General features: G+C 43.1%; 1 long non-coding RNA gene across 1 annotated transcript in view; it reads left to right on the top strand.

Moving 5' to 3' along the window:
* LOC139265739 (uncharacterized) overlaps positions 1 to 24,924 on the top strand; it is a 31,759-nt gene extending 6,835 nt beyond the window's left edge. Inside the window, exons 4-6 of the long non-coding RNA XR_011593621.1 lie at positions 20,350 to 20,445; positions 20,784 to 20,906; positions 22,710 to 24,924. This is a non-coding gene — a long non-coding RNA (uncharacterized lncRNA). The remainder of the gene's footprint in view (positions 1 to 20,349; positions 20,446 to 20,783; positions 20,907 to 22,709) is intronic.
* Positions 24,925 to 25,830: the final 906 nt, after the last annotated feature.

Genomic DNA, 25,830 nt, shown 5'->3' with positions numbered 1-25,830 from the left:
AACCATTTCCTGTTGTCAGACAACTGAAGTGAATTGTCTGCAGGTTAAAAGTAAAAGGAAGTTAGGCCCCAAGACCTCAGCAACTGGCAATGGTAATAGAGCATTGAAGTCATGCTATCGGTGCCTGGAACAACACATTGCTCAAAGTTGTCCATAGGTGAAGGAAGAGAGTTTCTTCTGCAAGAAAACTGGGCATCTTGCAAAGGCATGTCGACTGAAGAGTAAATCAACTTTCAAGGCTATAAGTAGAAATCCCCAGAGAGTACAAAGCATGGAAGCAAAGCAGTAAGATGAAGAGCTACACATCTTCAGGAGCACGAGGGTATCGATCAGCGAATCGAAAAGTATCATCATCCAAGTAGATGATGCAGGAACCAAGATACTCATGGAAATCTACACTGTGCATCCGTGAGCGTAGTACTGGAATTGCTATATCTCAACAAATTGTTTGATTTCCTTTGGAGAAATCCAAGATAAAGCTGCGAGGCTCCTCAGGAGAGCAAATTCCTGGAGTAGGTCATATCAACGTACTGGTGAAACACAAGGATCAATTTCAGAGCTTGCCTCTCTTCGTGGTGGCAGGAGGCAAGCTTGCCCTAGAAGAAAGAAATTGGTTGGGTTGGAATGTGATTTTTCGTGTTGAAACGAGATTTGCATTGAATGATGATGTCATCAAGAAGTATCCGAAGGTGTCCTGTGAAACAGACAGTCTGATCCAAGGCTTCAAGGTGAGTGTCAGAGTACAGAAGGATGCTAGACCAGTTTACTGCAAGCCACATCCCATACCATATGCACTCAAGGAGAAAGTTGAGCAAGAACTCAAAACACTAGAGACTGAGAACATTATCTCTAAGATAGATCTATGCAATTGGGCTACACCCATTGATGTTGTACCTAAGGCAGATGGTAAGGTAAGGTTGTGTGATGATAATAAAGTAACCGTATACCAAGTTCTAGAGGGTAATCTCTCCAATACATTGCCAATTGTAGCTTTGTTCACAATGCTGACAGGTGGTCAGATCTTCTCAATGTTGGATATAACAAATGCCTCCTTACAACTTGAACTAGCTGAGGAGTCCAAGTCATGCTAGATTATAAATACTCATTTAGGCCTATATTAATTTAATAGGCTACCATTTGGAGTGTCTTCTGCCCTTGCCATATTCCAAGGGGTGATGAACCAGAATTTACAAAGCATTGAAGGGGTAGTATGTTATTTAGATGACATACTCATTTCAGCATCAAACAGGCAAATCCATAATAGTGTGTTGAATGAAGTGCTCAAACGGCTAGAGAAACACAGAGTATGAGTGACTGCTCACAAGTGTGAGTTTTTTCAAAACTCAGTAGAGTACTTAGGGCACAGAGTAGACAAAGATGGTTTACATCCAACCAAAGCTGGATGCAATCAGAAATGCACCCACTCCCAATAATGTCACTGAACCTCGATCATTTTTGGGTCTTTTGAACGATTATGTGAAGTTCCTACCAAATTTGGTTACAGTGAATGAGCTGTTGAAAAAACAGGTCTGTTGGAATGCGACACAGCGTTCAAAGAGTGTAAAAGACAGTTGGTAGCAACCAAGGGAAAGTACTTGCTCGACCAAAGTGAAAACAGAGGCCCAATGCTGATTTTGTTACATTAATCAATCATTAAGAACATAAGAACACGTAAGAAACAGAAGCAGTAGGCCATTTAACCCCCTCGAGCCTGCTCCACCATTTAATAAGATCATGGCTGATCTGATCATGGGTTCAGTTCTACTTCCCTGCCCTCTCCCTATAAACCTTTACTCTATTATCCCTCAAAAATCTGTCAATCTCAGCCTTAAATATATTCAATAACCTAGCCTCCACAGCTCTCTGGGGCAGAGAATTCCACAGATTTACAACCATCCGAGAGAAGAAATTCCTCCTCATCTCTTTAAATGGGCGGCCCCTTATTCTGAGATTATGTCCCCTAGTTTTAGATTCTCCTTTGAGTGGAAATATCCTCTCTGCATCTAACTTGTCGAGCCCTCTCATTATCTTATAATGTTTCAATAAGATCACCTCTCATTCTTCTGAATTCCAATGAGTATAGTCCCAACCTACTCATCTCCGGAATCAACCTAGTGATCCTTCTCTGAACAGTCTCCAATGCAAGTATATCCTTTCTTAAATACGGAGACCAAAACTGCACGCAGTACTCCAGGTGTGGCCTCACCAATACCCTGTACAGTTGTAGCAGGATTTCTCTACTTTTATACTCTGTCCCCTTTGCAATAAAGGTCAACATTCCATTTGCCTTCCTGATTACTTGCTGTACCTGCATACAAACTTTTTGTGTTTCATGCACAAGGACCCCCAGGTTTCTCTGTACTGAAGCACTTTGCAATTTTTCTCCATTTAAATTATAATTTGCTTTTCTATTTTCCTGCCAAAGTGGATAACCTCACATTTTCACACATTATACTCCATCTGCCAAATTTTTGGCTGCTCAATTAGCCTGTCTATATCTCTTTGCAGATTTTTTGAGTCTTCTTCACAATTTGCTTTTCCACCCATCTTTGTATCATCAGCAAACTTAGTTACATTACACTCGGTCCCTTCATCCAACTCATTAATATAGATTGTAAATAGTTGAGGCCCCAGCACCGATCCCTGTGGCACCCCACTAGTTACTGTTTGCCAACTGGAAAATTACCCGTATATCCCGACTCTCTATTTTCTGTTAGTTAGCCAATCCTCAATCCATGCCAATATATTACTCCCAACCCCATGAACTTTTACCTTGTGCTGTAATCTTTTATGTGGCACCTTATCGAATGCCTTCTGCAAATCCAAATACATCACATCCACTGCTTCCTCCTTATCCACCCTACTTGTTACATCCTCAAAGAACTCCAGAGAATTTGGCAAACATGATTTCCCTTTCATAAAAGCATGCTGTCTCTGCTTGATTGAAATATACTTTTCCAAATGTCCTGCTACTGCTTCCTTAAAAATGGACACCAGCATTTTCCCAATGACAGATGTTAGGCTAACCAATCTAAACTTTCCTGCTTTCTGTCTGCCTCCTTTTTTAATTGAGGTGTTACATTTGCGGTTTTCCAATCTGCTGGGATCTTGCCATAATCCAGGGAATTATGGTAAATTGCAACCAATGGATCCACAATCTCTGTAGCCACTTCTTTTAGGACCCTAGGATGCAAGCCTTCAGGTCCAGGGGACTTGTCCGCCTTTAGCCCCATTATTTTACCGAGTACTACTTCTTTAATGTTAGTGATTGTGTTAAGTTCCTCGCTCCTTATAGCCCCTTGATTGTCCCCTATTGGGACGTTTTTAGTGTTTTCTACTGTGAAGACCGATATAAAATATTTGTTCAAAGTCTCTGCCATTTCCCTGTTCCCCATTATTAATTCCCCAGTCTCATCCTCTAGGGGATCAACATTTACTTTAGCCACTCTTTTCCTTTTTATGTAGCTGTAGAAAATCTTACCATCTGTTTTTATATTTTGTGCTAGTTTACTTTCATAATCTATCTTCCCTCTCTTTATTATTTTATTTGTCATTCTTTGCTGGCTTTTAAAAGGTTCCCAATCCTCTGGCCTGGTAAGGTAAGGTTGTGTGGTGATGATAAAGTAACCGTAAACCAAGTTCTAGAGGGTAATCTCCCCAATGTAGAAGATTTGTTCATAATACTGAAAGTGGTCAGATCTTCGCAAAGTTAGATCTTACAAATGCCTACTTACAACTTGAACTAGATGAAGAGGCCAAGTTATGCTTGACTGTAAATACTCATCTAGACCTATATCAATTTAATAGGCTACTATTTGGAGCGTCTTCTGCCCCTGCCATATCCCAAAGGGTGATGAACCAGAGTCTGCAAGGCATTGAAGCGGTAGTATGTTATTTAGATGACATACTCATTTCAGCACCAAACAGGCAAATCTATAATAACGTTTTTAATGAAGTGCTCAAATGACTAGAGAAGCTAGAGTAGGAGTGACTGCTCACAAGTGTGACTTAGTTCAAAACTCAGTGGAGTATTTAGGGCACAGAGTAGACAAAGATGGTTTACATCCAACCAAGGGAAAGCTGGATGCAATCAGCAATACACCCACTCCCAAGAATGTCACTGAACTTTGATCATTTTTGGGTCTTTTGCACTATTATGGGAAGTTCCTACCAAATGTGGCTACAGTGTTATATCCACTGAATGAGCTGTTGAAAAAAGAGGTCCATTGGAAGTGGTCAGAAGAATGTGATGCAGCATTCAAGGAATGTAAAAGTCAGTTGGTAGAGAGCACTATGTTTGTTCACTATAACGTATCTAAGGAGATCAAGCTGGCATGTGATGCCTCTCCATATGGAGTTGGGGCAGTGATCCCTCATGTACTACGTTGTGAAGAGGAAGGACCAATTGCTTTTGCTTCACGCACTCTCAGTGCCAGTGAGCGAAAGTATGTGCAATTCGAAAGGGAAGCTTTGGCATTAATTTTTGGGGTCAAGAAGTTCCACAAATATTTGTATGGTCGTAAGTTTACCATCGTTAAGGACCATAAGCCCCTGACAGCAATCCTCCATCCAAAGTCCCCAGTTCCAACCTTAGCTGCAGTCTGAATCCAGAGATGAGATTTGATTTTGTCAGCATATACATATGACATTGAGTACAGACGATCAGCTGATCCCAGTAATGCAGATGCTTTGTCTAGGTTGCCATCCCCATCACAAGTTACATCCATACACACATTGATGAACTGCCAGTAACAGCTGAAGAAATTGGTAGAGCAAACAAACGTGACCCAGTTATGTCAAAGGAGTATGATTACACAGTAAATGTCTGGCCAAACAGGTATCAGAGGAAGATATTCATCCATACTTTGTTCGCAGGAATGAATTTGGTTATACCAAATAAATTCAGGACCAAACTATTAGGAGATCTTCATGACCAGAGAATGTGCTTGACCAATAGTTTTGCATGCAGTTACTTATGGTGGCCAGATCCAGATAAATATATAGAGAACATCATGTCAATCGATAAGCAAGAAACCACCATCAGTACCACTTCAGCCATGGAAATGGCCTCCCAGAGTAAGGTAAAGTTTACATATCGATTTTGTTGAGCTAGAAGGGCAGCAATTGTGCATTTTGATTGATAGCCATTCGAAGTGAGTAGAGGTGTTTCCGATGCGGAAAATAATAACAAGTGAAACACTAGACAATTTGCAAAGATTATTTTCTTTATATGGCCTCCCAGAATAAATTGTGTCTGATAATGGGCCATAATTTTGTTCAGAAGAATTTGCACAGTTCACGAGCAAAAATTGTGTGAAACATACCAAGGTTCCACCGTACCACCCTACTTCAAATGGTGCAGCAGAGCGCAGAGTACAATTTGTAAAACGTGCTCTCATTAAACAAATGTTGGATTCAAATCCGAACAAACGACAATTATTGTTGGTCCACAAATTGGCAAATTTTCTAATTATTTATTGTAATACTCCTCATAAAACTACTTGTTGAACACCAGCAGAGTTGTTTCTCAAACGACAGCCATGAACCAGTTTCTCGTTGTTAAAGCCAAACAGTCTGCAGAAGGAAACAATTAAGACAGAAAGAGAATCATGATCGAGGTAGAGTAAGAGAGAGAAGTGTGAAATTGAATCAGAAGGTGAGAGTGAAGAACCATCACCATAAATGGTTAAAGTGGTTACCAGGAATAATGGTGAAGATATGTGGCCCTTGCACATATTTGGTCAAGATGTTTCATCATGGACAGGTTAGGTTTGTTCATATTGATCATATTTTACCTACAGATGTGGAAAGAGCAGAAAGTTGGAATGATTCAATTTTTTTGGACTCATCAGATAGTCTTATTACCAGCAGCATATCCTACATCAGATCAACTAGAAACAAGTCCAAGAGAAAATTAGATTTTAAGTTTGAATCCGAGTCAGGCAGACAAACAGTCTGAAGTTGTAAAGAGTTTAAATGTAGATCAAGGGCATCCCTTGGAGGAAAACTTTCCTCAGGATCAGTCTTGAATGAGTCTAAGTTTGACTCCATGTTTGGAAGGTTCTGTATGAGAGCGAAGGTATCCTCTTCGAAATAGAAAACAAGTGGTTAAGTTTGATTTGTAAATATGGCAAAATAATTCCATGGGCTAGATTTTCCATTATTTTTGCATGCATAACGCCCACTTAACATGCATTTTAATGCAGAAATGAGGTGTAACATCCAGATAGCACCCATTTAGCCAGAAAATGGAAACTGACGCCCGTTTTTCAGACACTTATCTCCGAGCGTTACTTTTGCCATGCATGTAACACCGGGGAAAAATAATACCACCCGCCCACTTTTTTGGGGCAGATTCATCAGAATGGGCGAAATTAACGCCCATAATATCGGCCAGTGTTACTTTTGGCACGTAATTAATGCTGAGATTCAATAATACCGACCGCCCACTTTTTTCTGTCATAAAGATCACATTTGCTGAAACTAGCGCCCAGTATATCGCCCAGCGTCATTTTCAGCATCTCGCACACATCTCGTTCACAATATCGCTCGCCTAAAACACCGCTCTGAAAAAGTTGAACTGTTCTGAACTAATCAGTATGGATGCCATTTTTCAAATCGCAGTTCACTTCATTGAAAAGGCTGCTTCATCTTCGGGGGAGTTTGGATTGACTTTGGAGTTCTTCTCAGGTGAAGTGACCACCTGAACAGACATCTTTTCATACTGTGGACGATTGGGTTTTACTGCAGTTGTCTTAGTGGGGAAATTTATTGCTTGTGAACAATCAGCATTATACTTTTATTGAAATGGGGCCAGCCATTTCTCAGCCTGCATCGATTACTACACAGATGCTGCAGAGTGCAAATGGCACAACGTCTAAATCACAGCATTATGTGCCCAATCTAAAACGTGCCAGACTGAAGAGGAGGTCCAGACCATACACACCCCATATTTACAGGGAGAAGCGGTCTTACCTCGACTTATCCGAGAACACCTGCTTTCAGAGACTGCGCTTCCACAAAGTGGTTATCAGTGAAATATGCCAGCTCATCAGGGCAGATCTGCAGCTTGCCAGCACCTTCAGGACATCACTGTCCATCGAGGTCAAGATCACCGCGGCACTGTCATTCTACGCATCCAGTTCCTTCCAGACATCTGCGGTCAACATTTCCCCTCTGTCTCAGCATGCCGAACATTGCTGCAAATACGGGTCATGGAGGCCCTGTATGTGCGTAGGATGGACTTTATCAGCTTCCCTATGATCACGGAGGCTCAGGCTGACAGGGCTGGAGCATTCTACTGCATTGCTAAGTTCCCCAAGGTGCAGGGAGCAATAGAGTGTACGCACATCGCCATGCGGGCACCTTCTCAGGACCCAGAGGTTTTTTGCGACAGAAAAGGATTGCACTCCCTGAAGGTCCAACTAGTTGTCGACCACAACCAGATAATTATGGCAGTGAATGCCAAATGTCCGGGCAGCTTCGATGAGGCTCACATCCTGCGTGAGAGCGCTGTCTCTGACATGTTTACCAGTCAGCCACAAGGACAATGCCGGATGCTTGGTGACAAACGATATGGTCGAGCCAGCTGGCTGATGACTCCCCTACATGACACCCACACCGAGGCTGAGAAGCGATACAATGAGAGCCACAGAGCCACATGCAATGTGGTCCAGAAAACAATTAGTGTGCTTAAGCAGCGCTTTAGTTGCCTGGAGCACTCAGGAGCAGAGCTACAATACAACCCTGAGCAAGTAGCTCAATTCATGCTGCACAACCTGGCTATTAGGAGGGGACAATAATTGCCAGAAGGGACCGATGGTCTACCTCAGGAGAGAGGAAGAGGACGACGAGGGGCTGGACACTGACCTAGGCCCAGACAATCAGGCTGACTATGCAACCATGCCCACTCGCCCTCCAGACCACAGGAATGGCCCATGGTGGCTGCATAGCTGCAAGACTCTTAGGTCAGCAGCTCATAAATGAGCAATTTACCTGAAAGAACGTTGCTGTTATTGACAAAGTTGACACACTGCTGTGTGTGTGCAGCTCAGACATCAAAGTTGTGCATCACCTTGGTGCCAGTTAAAGTTTAAGTTGATTCAAGTTAAGTGTAATTTTACCCTTTCAAGTTAAGAAATCACCAGTGTGTAATGGTCCAGCTATCTGAGACAAGTTTATGTTGAATAAAAAATATTAATACGACCATTGGTCTGAAATCATAAGTATCACGGGCAAAAACACCTCATCCCCAACCCACTTTTTCAAACATTGACATCAATCAAATTGTCAACAGGTCCAGCAACACAGAACACAAATGCAAACCAATAGGGTGGCCCCCCTCACCCCAACCATTACAACAAATTGCATACACCGAGATGGAGAAAAAACAAAGCCATCACCTGTGGACATCCACCTCACTTTCCTTCCCCCGTCCCCTTCTTCGCCCCACCTCTACTCCTTCCCCATGTTTTTCGGCGAAGACTATCAACAGTACAAGAAACGAATTCCAACATGGCTTCCGTTCATCAAAGGCGCCAAAATAGAGCTGTGAAGTGGGAAGAGACGGGAAGAGAGAAATGCACAATCAAAACGGGCCTTGAATCCACGTGCTGTAGTTTAATCCTTAGCACCTGAATATTGTTTGATTTCAGCCTTGAAAAAATTCCATGGCTGTTGCTGTCGAGAATATGTTACCTAGCTTCAGTCTGTTAGAGCAAGAGTGCGGTGCTGCAAAGGCCTTATCTGTACAGGGGCGCTGTGTTGTGCATAGCGGGAACTGGAAATGCAGTGCGAATTGTAGAGGCCACTCGCTCCAGCTATTGCTTTGACAAAAGCCATTCGTTATAGACTTGGTACTTCACGGAAAGACTGTCCGTTTTTGACCATGGAGGGCTGCTTTATACTGTGTAGGGATGCCGCAGTGTTGCAATATACCAACATATTGTATCAGGAAAAGTAAATTCCATAATTATCAGTCACTTACTCCAAACACAGGATAATCATGGTCTGTAGAAGATAGTGCCAACTGCTTTTTATTTTGTCTGGACCAAAACCTGTTACATTTTATTCAGGAAGTTGCTAACATTAGTGATATTTTACATTCCCTGCCTGGCGGAGGAGCTCCTCAGGCGGTGCCTCATTGGGGGGGATGAAGGCAGAGCCGGTAGTTACACGGATACAGGAATGGGGGTTGCCGAGGTGGGAACATTTTCTGATCCAGAAGCAGGATCTTACTACTGCCTCTCATGTGTCATTGGCACTGGTGATGTGGACCCTAGGGGTGGAGTGCCATGCTCCGGGACCACTGGGAGGCCTGTGCCATGAGTGTTCCTGGCTATAACATCCAGGGCCTCCACCATCCACAGAACGTACTCCGTCATGGTGCCGGAGATGGTGGCCAGCTGTCGGGATATGCCACCCAATGCATTGAGGATCTGGTCACCTATGTCTATAGTCTTCCTGGACAACTGTACCATCTCTCCGCTCTCATCTAGCGCTCGTGGATCAGGCCTACCACGTCCACGAAACCTCCGCGGAGTTGCGCCATCCTGGGGGTACCTGGGGGTGCCCTGTGGCGAGGTGTTTGGGCCCGGTACCTCCAGAGCGGAGGTGGGAATGGCCGGAGGAGCACTAGATTGCCTTGGGGTGGAAAGCCTTCTGGAGCCTGGCGATGCAGACTCCTCAAAGTCCACGCACTCATCTGTGGAGAACGGACCCAGCTGATTGACGAGCGAGAATCGGAGCTCCTCAGCACCAGATGTACGATCGTCCGCCGAATCCGGCCCCGCGCCCCCACCTTCTGGCCTCTGTGGTCTTGCCTTGAGACATGCTGCTGGCTGAGCTGCAAAACACAAATGAGGTTGTCAGAGGAGAAGGGGGTGCTAGGGGCACAAAGTGAGTCCAGCGCTACACACAACATATGCACGACAAAAGCACCACCGCTATCAAAATCATCACAGACACCACATTTCATGACAATCAAAACATTCTGCATTGCAATGATTCTCATGAGGCCAGCATTATTTATAGGACAATTTTATAAATCAGCTATCATATATTATTGTTTGGATATGAATGCGTGTGGCATCTATTGATTTACATCACGCAATGGTGTATACTTTACCCACGTGGCATCACTTCAGGGTCTGCAGCTGCTTGCGTGGCCATCTGGGGGTTGCTCCCCACTAGTGTGAGCACCTGCTCCTCAATGTCAATGAGGTCGCTGATGACTGGTGGGCCCCCCACCCGTTCGTCTCTGCTCGGATCTATTTGTCGAGAGCTTCTTCTGTAAAAGATAACAGGATGACATGGCATGAGGTCATTGCGTGATATCATTGCTAGGTACTGTCACAGAGACTGATACAACACATAACCGACAGATGTAATCATGATGATTATGATAATTATCATTCTTTACCTAAAGACGTGCACCTTGACTGCAAGCTTTGAGTACAACATTCCCTGATGATAGTCACTCATGACTCTTACAAATCAAATTAAAGAAATACATAAGTACATGTAAATAAATGTAATACTTACTCTTGTGGATCCGACAAGGTAATTCCATCGCTTGTGACATTAGTTGCCCTCATGCATCTCATTGGTCGCTGACGAGACTACCTCTGCTATCTCAGCCCATATCTTCTGGTAGACCTTTGGGTGGGCTTCCCATGCCCTCCCTGTGTCAAATCACCCCAGCGTAACTCGACCTCCTGCATGAGGGAGGCATTAGCCTCATCCGAGAACCTCCTCGCTCTTTTGCATCCTCCAATGTGTTCCTCTCCCAGCTCACTGTTCTCGCCAGCGTCAGTCTCCATAGTGTTCTGTGTCACCTCCTCTTCTCCCTCCATTATAGGCACCAAATTCGGGAAAATATCTGGCTGGTAACAGCTAACTTATTTGGCACAATTTGCTGTGAACCTCAAAACTCTCCCTCCTTCCTCCCAAAGCAGCCACACCACACACACACACACCTTCAGTCCCTCTCAGCTCCTTCTCTCTCTGTTTCCTCTTATGCACATGTAATGATGACCCTTGACCTCTTGAATCACGGAAATCGAGCGTAGCCATGCCGTTGCTAAAGACGCCAACATTTTACAGCAGAAGGTCAGAGAGATTTAATGCTAACGTCCATTTCAGATTGCTCTTAGTCTCCATTTTTAAATGGAGACTAGGGGCTTTGAAAATGGGTGACAAGCTGGCGATCTGAAAACCCATTTTTACTGCCCACGCCGGAAATAACGTCCATTAGTGGGCGATCTGCACAAAAGTGTAAAATCTAGCCCATATCTTTTGTTATGTATAAACCAGGCAAGTTATGTATGATGATTGTTTGTTATAATTACTTCTTCATTAAGGAGGGAGATGTGTAATATATAGTTCCACCTAGTGGACTACTGTGCAATGCAGCCATTGCTGTTTACAATAATAAAGCATTAGGTGCAAGGTCACCTGAAAAATTCCTGTGTTAAGAGCCATCTTAGAGTCTGTGTGTGTTGTGAGGTCGTAAGGAAGATACCACAGACAGCAACGGAGCGGTAGGCGGGCGAGCGGGTCACTGCCGGGATATTGCAGGAGCAGAATTCTGATAATGGTGGCCATTACACGAAAAATCAGCAGCCATTTCACTCTGCAGCGTGGCCGCTGATTTCCGATGGTAACAGACCTTAAGGAAAGGGGCTATTTCGGCCGTCGCCGTTAATTTTGTTGTCCCTCACAAATGTATTACCGTATTCCTTTTTGCAGCTCTTACTATTGTTTTTTCTTCCATTGTTTTGTTCTTTATATCTATCCCAGCCCCCTGGATCTACACTCTTCTTTGCATTTTTATATGCTCTTTCCTTTAGTTACATGTTTTTTGAGATAATGAGTTATGATCAAAGTTTGGTCAAAGAGGTGGATTTTAAGGAGGGTTTGAAAAGAGGAAAGAGAGGTGGAGAGCTCTGTGGTTTAAGGAGAAATTCCACAGACTGGGCTCTCTGTAGCTGAAACGGGGGAAGAATGCACAAGAGGCAGTAGTCAGAGGAATGGAGAAGTTGGATGGGTTGTAGCATGGGAGAAGGATACTGAAATAGAAAGTGGGGAGATCATGGAGAGATTTAAGCACAAAATAACTTGAAATTTGAGGTATTAGGGAACAATATAGGGTAGTGAGGACAGGAGTGATGCGCAAGTGGTACATCGTATGTAATAGGATATGGGCAGCAGAGTATTGGATGTACTAAAGATCCACAATTGCACAATGAGAAACAATCACATTTATAATTATTGTACAGACTTAAATACTGAAAACATTAACTGGACTAGATATCCCAATTAGCAGTAGACTGTTTTTGGAAGATGAATATAAGAACATAAGAACATAAGAAATAAGAACAGGAGTAGGCTATACGGCCCCTTTCAATAAGATTGCCCTGCCATTCAATAAGATCATGGTTGATCTGATCTTGACCTCAACTCCACATTCCTACTTGTTTCCCATAACCTTTGACTCCGCTATAGTTCAAGAATCTGTCTATTTCCACCTTAAATATATTCACTGATTCAGTTTCCACAGCTCTCCGGGGTAAAGAATTCCAAAGATTCACGACCCTCTGAGAAAATAAATGTCTTATTCTGAAACTATGTCCCCTCGTTCTACATTCTTCCTTGAGGGAAAACATCCTCGCTGCATCTACCCTGTCAAGCCCCCTCAGAATCTTATATGTTCCAATAAGATCACCTTTCATTCTTCTAAACTCCAATGAATACAGGCCCAACCTGCTCAACCTTTCCTCAAAAGACAAACTTTTTATCCCAGGGATCAACCTAGTAAACCTTCTCTGAACTGCCTCCAATGCAAGTATATCCTTCCTCTTAAATAAGGAGACCAAAACTGCACACAGTACTCCACGTGTGGCCTCACCAATATCCTGTAAAGTTGTAGCAAAGCTTCCCTACTTTTATACTCTATCCCTCTTGCAATAAAGGCCAACATTCCATTTGCCTTCCTAATTACTTGCTGTACCTGCATACTAACGTTTTGTGTTTCGTGTACAAGGACCCCCAGGTCCCTCTGTATCGCAGCATTCTGTAGTTTCTCTCCATGTAAATAATATTTTGCTTTGCTATACTTCCTATCAAAGTAGATAACCTCACATTTTCCCACACTATACTCCATTTGCCACCTTTTAGCCCACTCAGTTAAATGATCTCTATCTCTTTGCAGACTCATGGGGCTGGATTTTCGTTGTGATTGCGCCTCTGTTAGAGTCCCGGAGGGCAGTAATGGGCCTGGAAATGGCTACCGCATGGGCGGCCAGCTTCTAGCGCCTCACCGGGAAATTGGTGCCAGTTTTGCGGCGGCACTAAGCAGTACCGCCCAGGAGCATCACACCAGTGTGCAACGTCCAGGTTTTGACAGAGTTATGGGATTTGTTTGGCGCGGCACATGTAGCGCTCCGTGATAAGACTGCCAGGGAAAGCTGGCAGTCAGAGCTGTTTTGGCGGTGGTGAGGGAAGGAATAACTGCATAAGGGAAGTATGATTGTTTTTTTTTGTTTTTGCGATTTATCTTTATTTGGGGTCAGTAATATATTTGAGAATGTTTTCTGTGTTTTGTGTCCTGATTTTTTTTTGATGCAGGGAGACCTCTCCTACAGTGCTCTGAAGCCAGCTCTTTACCAACAGGTTTAAGTTTCTCACCTGGTCTAGTGCCCTAAGACAGGTGTGTAATGCCTCTCTTAGTGCTCCGCTCCACAATCCGGGCCCAGCTGTTGAATTTTGTGGCTGCTGACGCAAACCATTTCCCGGCACTAACATTACCAACCCACCGCCATTAGCATCTTAAGAAGCCTCCAACCGAAAATCCAGCCCTTTTTGTCCTCCTCATAACTTTCTTTCCCACCTATCTTTGAATCTTCACCAAATTTGGCTACAATACACTCGGTCCCTTCATGCAAGTCATTAATATAGATCATAATATTTGAGATCCCAGCACTGATCCCTATGGCACCTCACTAGTTACAGTTTGCCAACCTGAAAAATATCCATTCACCCCGACTCTCTGCTTTCTGTTAGCGAGCTAATTCTCTATCCATGTTAATATATTACCCCTAACACCATCAGCTCTTGTGTAGTAACCTTTTACGTGACACCTTATCGAATGCCTTTTGGAAATCCATATATACTACATCTACTGGTTCCTCTTTATCCACGCTACTCATTATGATTTTCTAAATGTTCTGCTACTACTTCTTTAATAATGGATTCCAGCATTTTCCCAATGACACAACATATGAGGCTAACTGGTCTGTAGTTTCCTGCTTCTGTCTCCCTCCTTTCTTGAATAGGGGCGTTTTACTTGCGGTTTTCCAATCCGCTGGGACCTTTCCAGAATCTAGGGAATTTTGGAAGATTACAACCAATGCATCCACTATCTCTGCAGTCACTTATTTTAAGACCCTTTGTTGCAGGCTATCAGGTTCAGGGGACTTGGCAGCCTTTAGTCCTACTAGTTTGCTTAGTCATTTTTCTCTAGTGATAATGATTGTTTTAATTTCCTCCCTCCTATTTGCCTCCTGATTTTTTACTATTATTGAGATGCTTTTAGTGTCTTCTACCATGAAGACAGATACAAAATATTTGTTCAAAATCTCTTCCATTTTCTTGTTTCCCATTATTAATTTGCTAGACTCATCCTCTAAGGGACCAACATTTACTTTATCTACTACCTTCCTTTTTATATACTTGTAGAAGCTCTTACAGTCTGTTTTTATATTTCTTGCTAGTTTACTCTCATAATCTATTTTCTTGCTCTTTATTATTATTTTAGTCATCCTTTGCTGTTTTCTAAAATGTTCCCAATCTTCTGGCCTACCTCTAATCTTTGTAACATTGTATGCCTTTTCTTTCAATTTTATACCATCCTTAACTTCCTTAGTTTGTCATGCATGGTCCATCCTTCTCATAGAGTCTTTCTTTCTAAATGGAATGTATCTTTGTTAAAATTTATGAAATATCTCCCTAAATATCTGCCACTGCTTACCTACTACCTTACGTTTTAATCTATTTACCCAGTCCACTTTAGCCAATTCTGTCTTTATACTTTTTTTTTCTTTATTTAGGTTTAACACATTGGTTTCAGACCCAAGTTTCTCATGCTCAAACTGAATGTGGAATTCTATCATGTTATGGTCACTCTTCACCAGAGGATCCTTTACTATGAGATCATTAATTAATCCCGACTCATTACACATTACCTGTTCTAAACTAGCCTGTTTCCTGTTTGATTCCACAAAGTATTGTTCTAACAAACAGTCCGTAATATATTCTATGACATTGTCTTCAAGGCTGCCTTTGCCAACTTGATTTGTCCAATCTATCTGAAGATTAAAGTCACCTAATGACCAGCAGCTTTTCCTGTCCTTAGAATAGTTTCTGCACCTTCTCTTACTCCTTTTCATGATTGAAAATTGCACAATGCAATTGTTCACGTGTTAATGGAGCAACCTTCTTGTAATTAGTGTCATGGCTCATGTCCACGGTCCATGTTTGCAGTGGGCGAGCTCATTGCCAACAGCAGCCCAGTAACCACGTTTTCAGTTAAATCAGCAGAATCAAATTTCTTGTATTCTAGGAAACCTTGCTGACTAATGGGGTGGTCCCCAAGAGCATTGAAAATTAAGATCAATCAGCTCTGTTGTGCTGTGCACTGCTGCTGAAAACTTCTTGAACTTAAGAATCCTACTTTTAAGCCATTGAAACCATTTTGTAAATATATTACCAATTTCCAGCATCCAGTTACACATTCTGGGTCCAAGTTTCAACTGGATTTGCTCCTATGTTTTTGGAGCAAATAGTTTTTTTTTGGAGTATCCTAGAAATTGCAATTCTCCACATATAGGCCCCAAGTTTCCACACGATAAAAAACGGGGGCCCCTCTGAGCTGGGCGTCCGTTTTTCACGCCGCAAATGGCGCCGTAAAAAAAATGCGCGATTCTGGAGCGCCCTGCAGCTCCATGTCTGCTTGGCGCGGTGCCAGGGGGGCGGAGCCTACCACTCGCACCGATTTTGTAAATGGGAGGGGGTGGGTACCATTTAAATTAGTTTTTTTCCTGCTAGAATTTAATGACTTCCCTTCCCCCGCCCCCACCTTGTTCTGGACGCCTAATTTGTAATCTGCGCCTGATTTTTTAATGTGTCGACAAGGTTTTTACAGTTCTACAAAAATCTTCACTTGCTCCATTCTAAGTTAGTTTGGAGTACGTTTTCACTGTGGAAACTTTGAAATCAGGCGTCAGTGGCCGGACACGCCCCCTTTTGAAGAAAAAATTCTGTTCCAAAGTGAAACTGTTCTAACTGACTAGAACTGCAGAAAAAAAAATGTGGAGAATTGCGATTTCTAAGATAGTCCGTTCCCCACCAGTTGCTCCTAAAAATCAGGCGCAAATCATGTGGAAACTTGGGCCCATAGTTTGCTTCAGTTTCAGTGAGCTAGTTTAGTTTTGTTTTAGTTCTGTTTTTTTTTCTTTGTAAGGGGGCGTGTCTCCTGTTTTGCCTTACGCCTGTTTTGCAAGTTTGAACTGTGAAAAGTTACTCCAAACTAACTTAGAACGGAGTAAGTGTCCACTTTTGTACGCTCAGAAAAACCTTGTGTAGAGTTAAGAAATCAGCGCAGCAAGCCAGTGATGGAGGTGGGGGCGGGGGGGGGAGGGGGTGGAGGGGGGAGGGGAAGAGAGAGCACTGAACACCTTCACTTTTAAAAATAAAGAACCATTATCAATAATAAATGATAAACCAATCAATCAATCAATAAACCAATAAATCAATAAATAAAATATTAAAAAATAAAAAATAAAAAAATAAAAAATAAAAAATAAAATATAAAAATCAATCAATAAATCAATAAATAAAAAATTAAAAGTTCCTACCTCACCTACTGCAGCACCTATCCATTCAGGAGCACCGGGAGCCCTCCAGCAGCACACAGCAGCCCTGCCTGCCTGCCTGATTAGGGGCCCACCACCAGTGAGGAGTTCGGGCGGGGCCCCACTGCCGGAGAAGAGTTTGGGCTGGGCCCCGCCGCAGAGGAGGTGGTCGGGTGGGGCCCGCCGAAGAGCTGGTCGGGTAGCCCCATTGCAGAGTAGGTGTTCGGGCGGGCCGGCAAGGAGGCCTCAAGGTAAGAGCAGTGGCGGCGAGGTGAGGGATGGTGAGGCAGGCAGGCCACTCGGCCCGGGCTAGGGGCGGCGAACATCGTGTTGTCCGTTTGGCCAGAGGTAGGGCCGCCCGGAGACAGGACGCTAGGAGGGCCAGGAGCTACTGCGCAAGCACACAGACTCCACTGCGCACGAACTGGAATGGAGGCCTGCAGACAGTTCAGAATACCGAGGTACTTTTTAGGCGCACTTTTAATTCTACAAACTCGGCGCAAGGCTTGGAGGTGCGCCATTCTAACCAACAGTTCAAACTTGGGCCCTCTGTGTGGGCCTGTTAGAGTTGTAATGAAGGTGAATAAAAAAGTTAACTTGTGAGTTCTGTGTCCCTCAGTGTTACTCCCCTATGTTTTCTGCAAGGTTAATACTGCACCAACTTATTGTCCACATTGACTTCTTGAAATAATAAAAAATTCCTGAAAACTTAACGCGTGACTGATAGATTCAGAATGCTATATCTAATTGCGACCCAGACCTACCTTCTTTGATGGAGCTTTCTAGCCATCTTTGGTGAGTTGGAACAAATACCGTTTGAGCTGATGCCCTTTTACTTTCCCTTTTCCTCTTGTATGATTTTTTTCCTCTCTCAATTCATCAGCAGTGTCAATGCTATTTATCTCAATTGTTGAGTGTATTGTTTCAAGCTCCCATTTGACTCAGGCTGATAATGACCATGAATTCAAGGTGATGTCTGCAATGTCTTCTTTCATTATGAGCCGCTGAGCTTTTTTCCCATACGGCCTTCAATCTGCTTAAATGATTCAACTCTCCAGTGATCCAGTGGCAGGATCATTTTTAATGTTTTCATTTGATGGAACTTGCAACTAAGGCCAGATTTTCTTTTCCCCCGGTGATAGTGAGTAATGCAAATTGTGTTTGTTTGTCGTGTTTGCTTCATTATCCCTTCATTTAAATATTAATGTGGTGCAGTGCTCTGTGGACTGGGTAGCGCAATGGAATAGAATACTATCCTTTTACTTCAGAGATGTAGGTTTGGATCCAGCCCAGACTGAAAGGATTAAAGTTTCCTTTCTTCAAAGGTTGCTAACGGTGCCAGATTGGATACTTAGCTAGAGGAATATTGCGGATTGCATGGTATAGTCAGTTATAACACTGTCCTTTAATCTTTAGGGCCTGCATTTAAAAAGCCTAGGCCAGTGGGATAGACATCTCCCTCTTTAAAGGTTGTAAGATACTTAAATGAAATGAATTTCAGTCATATTAGTTTAGTTATTGATGGGCAGTGGTCGTTAGAAAGAAACTAGCATTTAAGTGGTGCAAATTCTTCCATAATTAGTCATGAAATAACAATACTTAGGCAGTTGTTATTTTCATATCTTAACATGGTGCGAAGTAGTGGAAGGATTCGCAGGCTGATTCACAGACTGACAGGTCATGAGGTGAGTGCTCCTTCCATGGCCGAAACCATCTTTATAATAACCGATAGGGTGGCTAGTCCTAAGCAGTGGTTGGGTTTTAAGGTCTCCCACAACCCCCACGATGAGAGGGGGCCTCCCACATGTGAATGTGAATATCTACGCTGAATGTCACACCAGAATTCACAGCCACAGCTCCAGTCTACACTCGCCTAGACTTTCAGGGTTTCAGGGTTGAACCCTGTCTCAGAGGCAGGTATATTACTCATCATCATCATAGGCAGTCCCTCAAAGCGAGGATGACTTGCTTCTATGCCAAAAAGGAGTGAGTTCACAGGTGTTTCAATGAAGGACCTAATATTCCAGATGCCGAACTACATCTTGGAGGGTGGAAGATGCCTGTGCTTGGATTTTTTTTAAAGTGTGGTGGCCGTTGCACACAAGCCACCACACGGGCTTGACAGAGCTAGGTCTTGGTCCAGTGACAAGGATTAACCAAGACGACTGGAGACCAGCTCTGCTGCACAGACCTAGTGCGCACACATATCGCAGTGTGGGCTGGCCTATGCTGCCCCTGGGCCCTCGCTTCTTCTGGGCCTCAGACCCACGCCTCTCCTGGGTCTGGTCACTTCCTTCTACAAACTTTTGCCGCTCCTTCGCCCCTCCTGCTGTGCCTGCCCGCACTGCAATCAGCGACCTGACTCTGCAGCCGGCGCCCTCCTGCAGTGGTATGCCGCCACACGCTGCTCCCTCTGATGGCCCTGGCCTGCTGATGGGCTTGCAGGCCGGGACCGCGCCGATTTCCGGGCTGGGCCGGGCCGGGCCGCCGCATACTGCTCCCTCTAATGCAGCCTTTCAATCTGAGGTATATTACTACTTAGTCAAAGGCTCACTTCTCACTTAGGACGAGTCATTCCGAGAATCCATTAGGATATCTGGTGTCGGAAATGAAAAGGTTTCACTGATCCCTTTCAGTATGTGCTGCTCTTCTGAGGTTCTAAGGTACTTTGTTGAGGTAGTTGAAACTGGATAAAATTGTGAGAAATGTTTTTATTACACACAACTGCATACACACATTATATATTAGTGAACAACTACTTGCATTTATATAAAAGCAAAATACTCCAGATGCTGGAAATCGGAAAATCCAAAATAAAAGCAGGAAATGCTGGAAGTACTCAGCAGGCCAGGCAGCATCTGACGAAAGTTCATCAACCTGAAATGTTAACTCTGTTTCTCTCTCCACAAATACTGCCTGACCTGCTGAGTGTTTCCAGCATTTTCAGTTTGTATTTGCATTTATATAATGTCTTTAATGTAGTAAAATATCCCAAGGCGCTTCATAGGTCCGTAATCAGGCAAAGACTAAAACCGAGCCAAAGAAGGACATATTAGGAAGGGTGACTAAAAGCTTGGTCAAAGTGGTAGGTTTTAAAGAGTACTTAAAGGAGGAGAGAGTGATAGAAATGCAGAATGGTTTAAGGAGGGAATTCCAGAGTTTAGGTCTAGACTTCTCAATGCACGGCCGCCAATTTTCAGATGAAGCAAAAGATCTGAATGGGAGGAATGCAGGGTTGTAGCACTGGAGGGGGTTACAGAGATAGGGAGGGGCAAGGACATGGAGGGACTTGAAAATAAGGATGGGAATTTTAAAATTGAGATGTTGGTGTACTGGGAACCCATGTAGATCAGCGAGTGCAGGAGTGATGGGTTAATGGGACTCGGTATGGGTTACGATAGGGGCAGCAGAGTTTTGTACAATCTCAAGTTTATGGCAGGTGCAAGGTGGACATCCAGCCAGGAGAGCGATGTAAAAGTCGAGTCCGGAGATGACACCAACTTGATGAGGATTTCAGCAGCAGATAACACTGAAGGTAAGATCAATTATCAGACTATATCCAATTTGGAAGAATCTTCCTTATATTAAGAACTAAGGCATGTACACAAAAGAAAATGAGATATTTTGTTTTTTTGCTTGTGAAAATGTTTCAAATTAAAAAAAAAAGTTTTATTGAAATAATTAGGGGTTTTATTGGAAAATGGCCATCTCACTGTGGTGTGTGTGTGTGTGTGTGAGGAGAGGGGGAGGACAGCAATTATTTGATATTTTGTCGCACTATTTACATATAAAACAGATTATTGGTGATAAAATCACAACATTAGCAAAATATATCAGCAGACTACCAAGACTATTTGTACATTTCCTTTAAAGAAAGCAGCTTGAGATTCACCTGGTTTTGAGCTAGCACTGTCTGATTACACTGGGCTCTATGAGACATCACTTCACCATCCAAGACTGTACAGCATTGCGGATCACAGCTCCCTGGTGATAAAGGTGAGTAGAACCATATCTGAGGCTGGATCAGAGGATTGCATTATTGCGTGCACGACTTAAGATCTCGTAGCTCACAAGTGCCAAAGCAGAAGTTTTCATGAATGGAATAACTTTCATTTCTGAAGTTCTTCATTGAGTGTTGTAGTTGTGACACACATTTTAACAATTTTATTTTTCAAATAGTATTTCAATTTGTTTGTGTATTAATTTTAATCTTTAGTTAAAACTATCATAACCACAGAAAACATTTTAATAATCTTTATCAGATCAGGTGAAATACCTATGCCCTAATTAAATTCATTGACTGCTCTCAATCAATATTAAAGCATAGTATCATAAAGTTACAGAGCTAGGATATGGCTGTTGTTCTGTACTACTGTGAGCAATAAAAAAGGAGGCTAAATTCCTTCGGCTGCTCCACCAGACTCCCACTTTCAGTCCAGTGGGAGTCAGACAGAATGACTTGAAAAAATGACAAAACACAGATATACTGCGTGTCGTACTAAGCTTCATCCCCCATCATGATGAGGCCAGGCATGTCAGTGAGGGCAGAGCCAGGGGTCAGGATTCCTTTTGCTGGGAATTCATACTTCCCCGACCCTTAAGGGACCTGCTATAAGACTGAAAGGTAGTACATGGAATCAGATGAAGTATACCGACCTCTAGAGGTGTGGAAGTTGACTCTACTGAGGGTTCCAGCCCTGGGAAGCTGCCTGGAATCTCCCAAAGATGGGAAAAGTTTTTTCTTTCAGAAATTCTTTTATCAACCCCCTTACACAGCAGCCATTGAATGTTAAGGGAAAGTGGTTGGGCTCTCTCTTGTTGGGGATGGTTATTGCATGACACTTGAATAGTGCAAATGTTACTTGCCACTGATCAGCTCAAACCTGGATGTTGACCAGTTCTTGTTGCATGCGGGCATAGGCTGCTTCATTATTTGAGGAATTGTTAATGGAACTGAACACTATGCAATCAGCAGCAAACGTCCCCACTTCTGGCCTTAAAATGGAGGGAAGGTCATTGATGAAGCAGCTGAAAACAATTGGGTTTAGGGTGAAGCCCGAAGGAACTCCTGTAGCAATGTCTTATGGCTGACTCTTCTTCTTACAGGCAATTGCCCATTTAAAGATGAGTACGTGCCCCATTTTTAAAGTGGCACAACAAATAAAGACTGTAAATTAACATAAATTTTAAAGGAACCTTAACAAATCAAATTAAAATTTTATTCCCAGGGGTGATGAAGCATTTCAGTCCCTCCGGTGCCCACCAATCACAGAAGGCCTCGAGCGTGATGTGGACACCGCATATGTCTTCTGGCTGAGATGATTGGCCTCCAACAACAACCATCTTCCTTTGTGCCAGTTATGACTCTAGCCACTGTAGCATTTCTCCCCTGATCGCCATTAACTTCAGTGCTACTAGGGCACCTTGGGACCACACTTAGTTGAATGCTGCCATGATGCCAAGGGCAGTCATTATTACCTTACCTATGTTTGGACAAAGGCTGTACATTGGAACATGGGAACAGTAGCAGGCCATTGTGCCCCTTGAGTCTGTTATGCCATTCAATGAGTTCATGGCTGATCTGCGATCTAACTCCATATACCCGCCTGTGACCCATATCCCTTAATATCTTTGGTTAACAAAATGCTATCGATCTCCAATTTAAAATGAATGAGATCTGGAGCTGAGTAGGTAATTGGTGAATAAGTGCCATTTGATAGCAATTTTATCACTTTGCTGATAGTAGCCTGACAGGGTGTTAATTAACTGGATTGGATTTTTCCTGCATTTTGTGGACAGGACATACCTGGACAATTTTCCATTTGGTGTGGAGAGCCGGCAAGTAGTTTGAGGAGCCAAAGTGAGAAGGTGAACAAACAAGCAAGAATTCTGTGACCCCGCCGTATTATGAGAGCTGTTGCGAAAAAACAAATTTAAATTGAATAAGGAACAAAGGGACCTTGGAGTGCAAGTCCACGGATCCCTGAAGGTAGATAAGGTGGTGAAGAAGGCATATGGAATACTTGCCTTTATTAGCTGAGGCATGGAATACAAGAGCAGGGAGGTTATACATGAACTGTATAAAATACACTAGTTAGACCACAGCTAGAGTACTGCATGCAGTTCTGGTCACCGCATTACAGGTGATTACACTAGAGAAAGATGTGATTACACTAGAGAGGGTATAGAGGAGATTGACGAGGATGTTGTCTGGACTGGAGAATTTTAGCTATGACGAAAGATTGGATAGGCTGGGTTTGCTTTCTTTGGTACAGAGGAGGCTGAGGGGGGACCTTATTGAAGTGTATAAAATTATGAGTGGCCTAGATAGAGTGGATAGGAAGGACCTGTTTCCCTTAGCAGAGGGTCCAACAACCAGGGGGCATAGATTTAAAGTAATTGTTAGGAGCTTTAGAGGTGATTTGAGGGAACATTTATTCACCCAGAGGGTGGTGGGGGTCTGTAACTCACTGCCTGAAAGGGTGGTAGAGGCAGAAACCCTCACCACATTTAAACAGGACTAGGATGTGCACTTGAAGTGCCGTAACCTACAGGGCTGCAGACCAAGAGCTGGAAAGTGGGATTAGGCTGGATAGCTCTTTGTCGGCCGGCGCGGACACGATGGGCCGAAATGGCCTCCTTCCGTGCTCTAAATTTCTATGATTGAAAGGAGGTATTGGCATTTGTCTGGAATGAAGTTGAGACAGAATCTTCACTGAGGAAGTGGTGAGGGAATGTTAGATGTGAGGACTGTAGCCCAATACTTTGTAGGCTGCAAGGTTAGCGTGGCAACGTGATGTAGGATGATAGCTTGGTGGGAACATGTAGTATAGACATTCCTTTCCTTTCAATGGCCAGTATTTAGTGAAATATATTTTGCTACTCTTTCACTCTGGTCAGGCCTTACCTACTGCATCTGGTCACCCATAAATAAGAGAGACATTCAAGCACTAGAGACCGTGCAAAGACAAGTCACCAAGCTGATCCCTAGTGGCAGGTGTCTTGAATTATGAGGAAAAACTGAAGAAACTTGAGCTTTTCAACCTAGAAAGAAAACATCTGACTGGTGGTCTTCTTGAGTTATGTGAGGTTGTTAAGGGTATAAATGAAGTAAATCTAGAATATTACTTTATATTAAATTGTGGGAATAGAACAAGGAGACACAGGTTAAAACTAGGGAAATGTAACTTTAGGCTTGATATTGGAATATTCTTCTTCACAAAGAGTCAGCAACATATGGAATATACTTTCAGTAGAGTAGTGGTAGCAAAAACCCTGAAATTATTTAAGAAACAAGTGGATGCTACAAAGGGGACCTTTACTATGCTTCTGGATGGATGAACTAAGATCGGTTGAATTACCTTCTTCTTTCATAATTATCTTGTGATCACAAAGGCAATTTATGTTAGCGAACCATTCACCTGTGAAGGACACCACAGCTAAAACCTGATTGCCCATTTGTGCGACCCCCACACATCCATTCCAACATGGGTCACTGGATTTTAATTAAGAGAGGAAACCCTGACTGATTTCCCCCTTTCTAGCCTCAGGCACTGCAAAGTATAATTGCCCTAGCTTAGATCAGCTAACTTAGTATAGACCAACAATCAAAGCTACAAGATCAGCAACAGTTAACAGTCCATTTAATTCATGCTGTGCTGTCAGTTTGCCATGATATTTAAAGCTTAGTTTCAATCTTGTCAATTTGGTTTTCAGAGTACAACACATTCTGTATTTGTAAGATATTGAATTCTATGTTGTTGTGGAAACAATAGGAAAACTCTGCTATGTACTCAGGATTTTAGTTTTACCATACCACAGTAGTAGTGATGTTGGGGAGGGCATCAAACAGGAAATTAGGGGTGCATGCAATAAGGATGCAGCAGTTATAATGGGTGACTTTAATATGCACTTAGATTGGGCTAACCAAACTGGAAGCAATACGGTGGAGGAGGATTTCCTGGGGTGTATAAGGGATGGTTTTCTAGACCAATATGTCGAGGAACCAACTAGGGGGGAGGCCATCTTAGACTGGGTGTTGTGTAATGAGAGAGGATTAATTAGCAATCTCGTTGTGCGAGGCCCCTTGGGGAAGAGTGACCATAATATGGTGGAATTCTACATTAGGATGGAGAATGAAACAGTTAATTCAGAGACCATGGTCCAGAACTTAAAGAAGGGTAACTTTGAAGGTATGAGGCGTGAATTGGCTAGGATAGATTGGCGAATGATACTTAAGGGGTTGACTGTGGATGGGCAATGGCAGACATTTAGAGACTGCATGGATGAACTACAACAATTGTACATCCCTGTCTGGTGTAAAAATAAAAAAGGGAAGGTGGCTCAACCATGGCTATCAAGGGAAATCAGGGATTGTATTAAAGCCAAGGAAGTGGCATACAAATTGGCCAGAAATAGCAGCAAACTCGGAGACTGGGAGAAATTTAGAACTCAGCAGAGGAGGACAAAGGGTTTGATTAGGGCAGGGAAAATGGAGTATGAGAAGAAGCTTGCAGGGAACATTAAGACAGATTGCAAAAGTTTCCATAGATATGTAAAGAGAAAAAGGTTAGTAAAGACAAACGTAGGTCCCCTGCAGTCAGAATCAGGGAAGTCATAATGGGGAACAAAGAAATGGCGGACAAATTGAACAAGTACTTTGGTTCGGTATTCACTAAGGAGGACACAAACAACCTTCCGGATATAAAAGGGGTCAGAGGGTCTAGCAAGGGGGAGGAACTGAGGGAAATCCTTATTAGTCGGGAAATTGTGTTGGGGAAATCAATGGGATTGAAAGCAGATAAATCCCCAGAGCCTGGTGGACTGCACCCCAGAGTACTTAAGGAGGTGGCCTTGGAAATAACGGATGCATTGACAATCATTTTCCAACATTCCATTGACTCTGGATCAGTTCCTATCG

The sequence above is a fragment of the Pristiophorus japonicus genome, chromosome 6 (assembly GCF_044704955.1).
Source record: "Pristiophorus japonicus isolate sPriJap1 chromosome 6, sPriJap1.hap1, whole genome shotgun sequence".
In the NCBI taxonomy this organism is placed as follows: domain Eukaryota; kingdom Metazoa; phylum Chordata; class Chondrichthyes; family Pristiophoridae; genus Pristiophorus; species Pristiophorus japonicus.
The sequence above is the reverse complement of the archived record's forward strand: the minus strand, read 5'-3'. Positions and strand labels throughout refer to the sequence as shown.